This window comes from Peromyscus eremicus, chromosome 8a, assembly GCF_949786415.1.
Source record: "Peromyscus eremicus chromosome 8a, PerEre_H2_v1, whole genome shotgun sequence".
NCBI lineage: Eukaryota > Metazoa > Chordata > Mammalia > Rodentia > Cricetidae > Peromyscus > Peromyscus eremicus.
Window position 1 is genome coordinate 50,399,837 of NC_081423.1, and position 9,401 is coordinate 50,409,237.

Here is a 9,401-nt window from a genome sequence, read left to right on the forward strand (position 1 = left end):
CAGTCCTTGCTTTTTACAAGTCCATGCTATGACATTTATAGATGAGAAAGGAAGGGAATGTGAGCAAGGTTTGCGTGAAGTCAACGAGCTGACAGAACTGACAGATTCACCAAAGAAGCTCCTGATGTGTCAGATGCAGGATGGAGACACACACACACACACACACACACACACACACACACACACACACACCCCTGATCGTCTCTGAGGCTGTGGGATCTGTCTTGCCCACTCACCAGTGAAATGTGGCATTTCACACAAAAGCACATTTTTGTTTCTGGAAGCCAACCTGGTGCTAGGCAGTGATTTTGTGAAGGATATAGGTAGGGAAAAAAACATTTTTCCGAGAGTTACAATTATCGTGAATTTTTTTCAGTTTCCTTATTCCACAAAGCAAGGGATGCCCTCAGTTATAGATGACGTCAGCCCTGTTAGTGAAGAGAGAGAAAAAGAGACCAGAAGTCTCCTTCCAAATGAGGAGCAGCCATGCCACACAAGCCTGAGAGGGGCAGCTCGCTCTGGCAAGGGAGACCAGGATGAAGTCAGCCACTATTACTGAACTCTTACAGTGTGTACGCAGGCACTTTCTCACATCATCCTGTAAAGAGGCACTGGTGACGAGATGGGCCTTGCTATACTTGCTTACTTCACAAGAAGAGAAGGCACATGGTGACCAGGTTCAAAATGGCAGAGCTGAGGCTGTCTTTAGATTCCAAGGCCACTTTTTCCCTGCAGAGCCTGCCTAGAGGAGCAGCAGCCATATCCTCAGGGGGACCAACCCAAGGAGGAGGGGGCTGATGAAACCAGAAATGGGCTTGTTTCTTTCTGATACTGTTTCTGTTCACTACTCCAGGTACTACAGGGTGAGCATTCTGCAGCTCAGCAGCACGCTGCACCCTGTCCTTGAACTCTCTCTCACACAGACCATTGGGTCATTCACTGGAACATGATGGCCATTAGCCCATTTGTGACACTTGCTGCTTTTGCATGAACCCCGGATCACGACTAGGAAGAGGCTGGGGGCGTCTCCCCCGCCAGCTTCTTTTTTTCTTGGGTGGAGTCCCATTGTCTCTAAATTTTAAGGACTGTTTCTAATTGCTTTCCATTTCTTGAACAACCCCACTTCTCTATTATTTTTTTCTGGTAGCTGGGTAAAGAATTGATTTATTTTTCCCCCCTGTAATCCTCATATGATCCAGAAACGTCTGACTTGCCGAGTTCTTTATTGAGTCTCAAATCTCCGAGCGGTAGATTTCTTCTATTTTTATTACCGTTTGTATTTTTTTAATTATAAAAGAACTATCTGTTCAAGAATAGGATTTTTAAAAGGCATGTCAAGTGTAAAGGGACTGGCAGCTGGGATGGATGGCAGACTTCTTTATTTGGAGTGGCCACGAGCTTGATTTATGATCGGCAGATGTCCCCCTCTTAAGGAACCAGGGGACTAGTTTCTAATAGAAGTAACATGTCCTTATGTGGGGAGATGGGGCCGCTTGCAGCCACCCGCAGCTGGTGAGGGTGGCTTTTCATTTCTCCACGCCTGGGTCACTCCGACAGCTGAGTCTTAATAAAGCAAATGGACCTCAGACTATGGGGGGAGCAAGCCTCCCAGAACACCAAGGCTTATTGCACCCTTCCCTCTAATCCCGCTGCTAAAAACAGCTGCAGCTCCCAGAGAGGCTCCCAGAGCGCTCGTTGGATCTGAGCGGAGATCTGGTTACCCCGGCCGGCTATGCTGAGACATTCCAGAGGCTCTTGTGTCCTCTGCTGCAGGCCACCGGGGCCAGAAGCCCAGGATGGCACTGACTATTTTTATTCCAGATGGTCGTGCTATCTACGACAAGAAGCCCCCACTTAAGGGCATGTTCTCACAACTGAGACAAGGTCCTCTTGGGGGAAGATTGCTGGAGGTTTGGGTGAGAAAGTGCCGGACACCCTAGGGCTCCCTCCACAGAGGATCCTGACACCAAACTTGCTAAGAGAAGATCCAACTTACATGAAGAAAATGGAGCACCACCATTTCCTAGGGCTTCCCAGCGAGCATATGGCACATAACCTTGTGGTATAAAGACAAATAAGACAGAACCTTGAACTCCAGGGACAGTAAACAGAAACTAAGTACCCAAGTAAAGATAAGAAAAAATGACCCCCCCCCCAAAAAAAAAACCCAACAACCCTTCGTGCAGTGGATAATTAAGGGAAGTGACAGGTGACAGAGCTCTACAAAGACCAAAAGGAAGGCTTTAGCCACACTCGAGGTGCTTTGTACACAGCAGATACACCATGTTCTTGCCGATCCAGTTCTTAGTAGGGAAAGTCAAAGAGAATGGTGGGGAGAATATGTTGCCCTTCGGGAAGATCTGTTCTCTCTACTCCCATTTCCTGCCTCTCTCTTCCGACTCCCACATCAGTAAGGAAGAGAGAATACAACTCAGAAGCGACTCTTTACCAATTTTGAGACAGTCTTAGTCCTGAACTCCATTCTCTTGGCTTCTCAAACAACAGGCCCCTGAAGCCAGGCTCAAGTATCAGAAAGGAGGCCTGGGGGGGGGGTGAGGTGCTGCCCCGTGAGAACCCCAGATGGGGCCAGCCCAATAAGCGTTGCTACTAGGTGTTTCGGGTCTGTGTTTTCACACATCTCATCATTTACCAAGTGCCTACTATTACCCAGAACTGGGAAATAGGAGCAGAAATCCCTTTGAAAGTGAGAAAGAAGAGGAAGAGGAAGCCACGTCTTAAACCCTCAGGGAGGGGAGGGCAGGTGGATGGGAGGAGAGACATACATTTGCAAACATGGATCAGCCTCTGGCCTGGGTGAGATGAGCATGTACAGCAGCTGCACCTATTCTGGGCCTGAGATCTCTGTCCCGGGACAACAGGTGTGAAGACCTAAGATATCCTGGCACATTCTCGGTGGTACAATTCAGCCTTCCAACGACTCATTTTCAGCTAGAAAGATACAGGTCTCCCTTTTCTGTTTTCCCAGGGCCCACCAGCCTTGGGGATCCAGGGTTCATCGCACAGGTAGTGACTCGTGGTTTCTGGGACTCGCACATGCTCACCCTCCTCTGAGCTGATGAGGAGCGAAGTACATGTCAATCACAGTCCGTGCCCAGAAGCCCACAGGAGAGAGTCAAGTAAGAGCATAGACAGGGAGCAGAGGTGAGCTCAGCCGCCTTGTCATGCAGCCCCAGGTTTAACATCCCCGAACTAACAGGATCTTCCATGCGATATGTGGTCCGTAAGTTCACACTGATTAGATCTGATGCTATTATCATTGGTCAGCAGGAGCAAAAGCGCACAGCCCCGTGTCTCCAAGACACTACAGAGTAGAGACTAATCTTTCAGGGAAAATCAGCACATTGGCTGTGACCTCATCTTTGTGATCCGAGGGAGCCTTTGTTAGGGTGCTTTCCAGCCACCTACCTCCGTTGTTCTCATCGTAGGGAGGGTCAGAGGGCAGTGCCAGCCCCCCCCCCCCGAAACTGGAATAGGTACTCTCAACAGGAGACCTCGGCCCCTGCAGGTCTCTTCTAGCCTGTCAGCAGAGCTGAGACTCCAAACCCTGACCCAGGCCTGAGTGCTTGGTGCTGAGCATAGCATTAACATCCTCCCTTCCTCCCTTCAGGTTCTGTCTTCGCTCGTAATCCTGAGTAATCTACTGCCTTTGCTCCATTGTCTGAAACATAGATAAGAAATGCACACAGGGTTTTTTTTTTTTTTTTTTTTTGTGGCTCTTGACATCTCTGTAAGAAAATATTAATAGTGGTTCTGTGGCTTAAGCCGTCCCAAGCTAGCTCTAGAGATTAAAATGACAGTGTGAATATGAATCATTACTCTACATGAAAAGAGCAATTTCGACAAGCTTCTTACTGCGCTTCATGACTTCCTTGAACTCACCCTTTGGGTTTTAAAGGCTGGTGAAATGAGGAGCCGATGATTTCTTGTAATATAAAAGTAGGAGAGGGGGATACCGGGGATGAAAGGTTCAAGTAAGGATGGACTTGGGAGACAGAGGGAATGCGTGTGGGTAATAAAAAACTTAAGGGTGGAATGGAGAGATGGCTCTGCAGTTAAGAGCACTGGCTGCTCTTCCAGAGGACCCAGGTTCAATTCCCAGCACCCACATGGCAGCTCACAACTGTCTGTAACTTCACTTTTGGAGGGATCTGATACCCTCACACAAACATACATGTAGGTGAACACCAGTGCACATGAAACAAAAACTTAAAAATGAAACAAAACAAAAACTAGCTAAGGGTGTGTGTAAAACCCTTGTGGAAATACACTACTTTGTGGCAAAAAAAAAAAAAAACCAATATCAATCAATCAATCAATCAATCAAAAGAAGTTTGAACACAAACACCCTGCTTTCCCAAGAAAATATGGATTATTAAATTAAAATCTGTGCTAAGCGTGGCATACTTCTTTAGGCGTTATTGGTCAGGAAGGCCAGAGACATCCCCCAAACAACACAAGCTCTTGGTTTCCACCATGACTGTATAAGACCCTGTTGCTGAAGACACAATCAGCTCTGGTTGTGGGACATAGAGAACTCGAGCTGGACCTGACCTGAAAACGTCCTCCCTGCTAGATAGCTTCTATAGTCCAGAAGATGCTACATAGGCCCTTGGGGGGAGAAAAGTTATTAGTAGTATTGTCCAGTATCGAACCTTGAATACTGTAATACTGTTCTTCTGGGCAAGAGGTGTGTGCCCACTGGTGCAAGCAGCACGAAGGTTATGGGGGCTAACCAGCCAGTTTCTGATTGGATTTGAGGCCTGGCACTCTACACTGGGTCAATGCCCATAGTTCAGGAGGTTATAGACTCTAGGGGGAACCCTACTGCTGGTGTTTTGCTGATTGGACACGGTGTCAGACTGCTTTCTAAATATGTGTATTAGTGTTATTCTCCGCCTTGGCCAGAGAAACTTCCGCTGGGATGGGTCGCAGTTAATGCAGAGACTCGTAACTGACCGAAGTGCTGAGAATGAATGGCTGTTGAGTGCTCAGCTCTAAATGGGGGCATCTATAATAACCCCAGTGCCCTGAGTCTCAGGGGATAGCATGGAAGAGGGCACGTGAGTGTAAGAGCTAGAGGATGGAGAGGAGTGTTGTGAAATGTTGGCTTCTGAACACGACCGCATTGTTGTACTAATGAATTCACTGCAGCTGTAGCTACTCAAACCAACAGGGTCATCAGTATTCCACCAGGCAGCACTAATCGTTAAAAAGAAAAATAAATAAATAAATAAATAAATAAATAAATAAATAAATAAAGGAAGGAAAAAAGAAAGAAAGACAAGGAAAGGGCACGAAGGTGGGAAGGAGACAAGCTACACCCCCAGCCTCTGTTTTAATCATTTTGCAACAAGGTCTCACTGAGTTGCCGAGGTTGGCCTTGAACTCACTGTTGCTGGCCCGGCCTTGACTTCTCCATCCTTCTGCCTCAGGCTTGGTAAATAAAATACATCATAAACATGTATAAAATTGTCAACAAATAAATAAAAGCCAAATGGTGGTGGCACACACCTTTAATCCCAGCACTTGGGGAGGCAGAGGCAGGGGAAATCTCTGTGAGTTTGAGATTGCTACAGAGCAAGTCCCAGGACAGCCAGAGCTACACAAAGAAATCATGTCTCAAAAAACAAAATAAATAAAATATTAAAAACAAAAATCACATGCTCTGAGATGCACACAGCTCACCAGCTGTTTGGTTCAGGAGCACACCGTTCACGCCCATTGTAAATTGAAAACGCAGAAGCTGATCATGTGTTTAATAACCCAATCTAGCAAATATCCCAGCTTGATTGCCTTGAACACCACAGGGCCAGTCATTTCCCTCACGACTATGTGGCTCACTGGGAGCTATGGCTTGCTGCTGCCACTTGGCATGGAAAGGATCATTGGTCATGTTGTCAGCCCAGGAAAGGATCGAAATCTCAAAGTCCAAGTGTGATTTCTACTTAATGCCTTTTGTTTTCCCACTAGGATAAACTGAGCCCTAGTAAATTGGGAAATATGTACAGTGTCCAAGGCAAATAATGTCACAGCTGAGTCCATGTAGATCAACAGAGGCCTCCTCAGGCCTGTATGAAACCTGTATGACCTGCCACAGTTCTACCAAAACACTCAATGGCCTCTCTTACTGCTGGTCCAGTACTCTCAGAATGACACTCAACCTGGGTCCCACCTGTGGCTGAAGGCAGTGCCCGAATTTGCTTCTCCACAAACTTAGTTACTTTCCATTTGCTGAAATTCTAACACTGCTCAGGCTGTCTCCTCATACCTTCCCAGCCACCAGTGGACATTCCAATGTTTCTAGGAGCAGCCCCTGCCTTCACTCACGAGGATCAAACCTGGGGCCTCACACGTGCTAGACAGGTGCTTTACAGGTAGCTCCATCCCTTCCTTCTGTTTTACCTTTTATATTGTGACAGTTTGCCCAGGCTGGCCTTGAACTCCCTTTAGCATACCAGGCCTTGACTCATCCATCCTCTTGCCTCAGCCACCCCAGTAGCTGGAATTATAGGCCTGTGACACCAGGCCCAGCTTCTAGGGCAACTTTTAAGTTGCCTCTATCACCTCGAGTAGTGCCCTACCTTCTGTCTTACTGATCCCTGCATTTCAAGTTCCCACCCAGATACCCTATGTTTTCAAAGACTCTCAGGACTTATTTTCTCAAATTTGTCCCATCTAGATGAAATGAAGATTATGGATGTTAGAGACAAGGTCTCCATGATCTCTCTCACTTCACTGATGGGAAGGTAGGGGGCAAGAGCCTGCCTTTTCTACCTTGGAGACACCCTGCCTGCTTACTCCCTTACCTCCTTACCTCCTGACCTGTCTGTCCACACAGTCTTCCACACTACCCATCTCAACTACCACTGTGTGAGTTCCTAAGCATCGCCTCCCGTACCCAGGCCATGCTCTGAAGCCGGAGGCTCCTGAACATCCACTGGGCTTGGAAGCCTCTTTTGTCCGCTTGATGCCAGATTCTCCCACTAGGTGGCACCACTGCTCTGCCAGGAGCACAGTTCCCATGGGGGCCACAGCAGAAGTGATAACATTCCTCAGGCGCCAGGGCCTGTAGGTGGCTCCTGCGAGATGTGGGCGGACAGTGGAAGGCTCCCCACCACCTCAGCCTGCATTTATTAGAAAATGCCAGGGCGGTGTTGTTGGGTGCTATAGTTGAGGTAAAAGGACAAGCTGTCGATAGGGATCCTGTCTTAATTTTAAATTTCGTTCATCAGTTTTGAGTATTAAGTTTAATTTTTTTTTGACTCCCCTGGAGGCTATACCCAAGGAGAAAGCTTGGGGCCATGACAGTGGGCCTGTGCCTGATGTCTTGAGTTGCTATGGCAACAGATGCCCTGGCTGTTGTACGTGGCCCTTTCTCTTTGTGAGGGCCCTGGGTCAGAGAGGATTTCAGGGCAGCCACCATTCTGGTGCACCGGGTCGTTGGGAAGAGTCGACCACTGGTGGTATCTAATGTCTCTCAGGATATACGTCCATCTAGGAAGACCCTATCCTCCTTGTGACGCCGCCTCTGCTGTCCCCACTCCCTCCCTGCCGCCCCTTGCCACCTCCCTGCCGGGCCAGGTTCCCCCAAAGCCCTGAAACCCACAGTGCTCCCACCAGGATCCATGTTAAAGCTCTGGTTAGTGGAAGAGACAGGTTTTCTTGCTTTCTGGAACACTCCTTTGCCCTCCACACGGCTTCATTCTTTTCTTCGGGGGAATGAAATGCCTTTCGCCACTGCACGGGCTCCCTTAGGGCTCCTTCCTCTCTTGTGTCTGAGAAGAACCTCCCTCGCTCTCTCTCCTGTCTGAAGTGTATTCTCCATCCTCCGTAGGCCTCCTCTGCTCAGGATCCTCCTTTCTGTGGATCCAGGCTCCACTGCAGAGGTGGAGCAGAAAGGATGTCAAACGAGCCGTCTGCCCCCAAAGCCTTGACAGGAACCAAAGGGCCCAGTGTGCAAACTGTCACCTCCCAGTCTCGGTGGAGAGCCAGCTGGGGAGCCTTGTGAAACACTGGTGTTCATGGTCAGGCACCATGGCATCCACTCTTACGCCCAGCTACCTGAGAGGCTGAGGCAGGAGGATTGCTTGACCCCAGGATTTAGAGACCAGCAGAAGCGACACAGCAAGCGCCTGCTGCAGAAAGCAAGCAAGCAAACACATACACAACAATAACAACAACAGATTGCTCAGGCCACACACAAGATCAACTAAGTCAGAGTCCCTGAGGCGCAGTCCCCGTATGTTAGCAGTTTATAACACTCCCAAACCTCCAGCTGAAAACAATTCCCAGCTGGTGGGTACCAGCACTGGGCTTAGGTTCCATCGAGCCTAGGCTGCCACCTACAGGCCAGAGAGGGTACTGCCTTCGGCTGCAGGGAAGGAGAGCAGGTTGGCACTGTCGCGTTGGGGCTTTGGAGGCTGGAGTTCTATCCACTACCAACTCTCTTGTATAATCCTACAGCGAACCTCAGACCGAGCCTCTTCTCAAATGTTCCACCTCCGTAGGCCCGCTATATTCACTAGGCCACAAGAGCTCAAACGTACACTCGGCACAAAACTGCCTTCCTAGCTCTTCCAGGCCCGCCACACGGCCGGCCGCTTCATCCCCAGAAACTGTGTCTTTTCAAGATTAGCAACCACGCCTGTGTCCCACTCCGTCCATCCTGCTGTCGTCTTCTCTGCATGCCAGGGTAACAGCACAGCTAGAATTTAGAGTCTCAAATTTCAAAAAACGTGTAGAATACTATTTGTTTATTTAAGCACGTACTTTAAAACCTTATTTCTCTGTCCATTCTGCTCAGGGTGGGAGCGGGGTATGAAGTTACATCTTAACAGGTTGGTGGCCCTGGGAACTGAATGTAATATCCATTTATTAAGAGTGGGCCATTTTCCATGTGCCTCTCTTTCTTCATCTGTAACGTGAATAACTACAGCACCCACCCTAGAGGATCAACGCTACGGTGCTGATAAAAGGCCCCACACAATATTGTCTGATACAAACAGCAGTTTCCAAGGGCTAACTGAACTGTCTGGTCTGATGACTGGACCAGACAGAAGCATGAAATACACGGACTTCTGTTCATTTTTACTTTCAGCACACATGACTTGCTTCACACAGGTGAGTAAAATTGGTCCTGAAAGCCAAATACGAAGGACATCAGCTAAAAAATGGTGGTCAGAGGTGCCAATCCCAGCCTTTAAAACCAAGTTGCATTTTTGGATAGTGCCAGCAGCAGGGGGCAGTGTAGGGCCACAAATGAAGAGATGAGCTCATGGCCCGAGCACAGTGGCTGAGGACTCTGCCTTAGATTTAACCACCTGGGTTTTCTTAAGCCTGGAGTAGCTTGTCTGCTAGTTTGCCCAGGTCTGAGTCTGAAC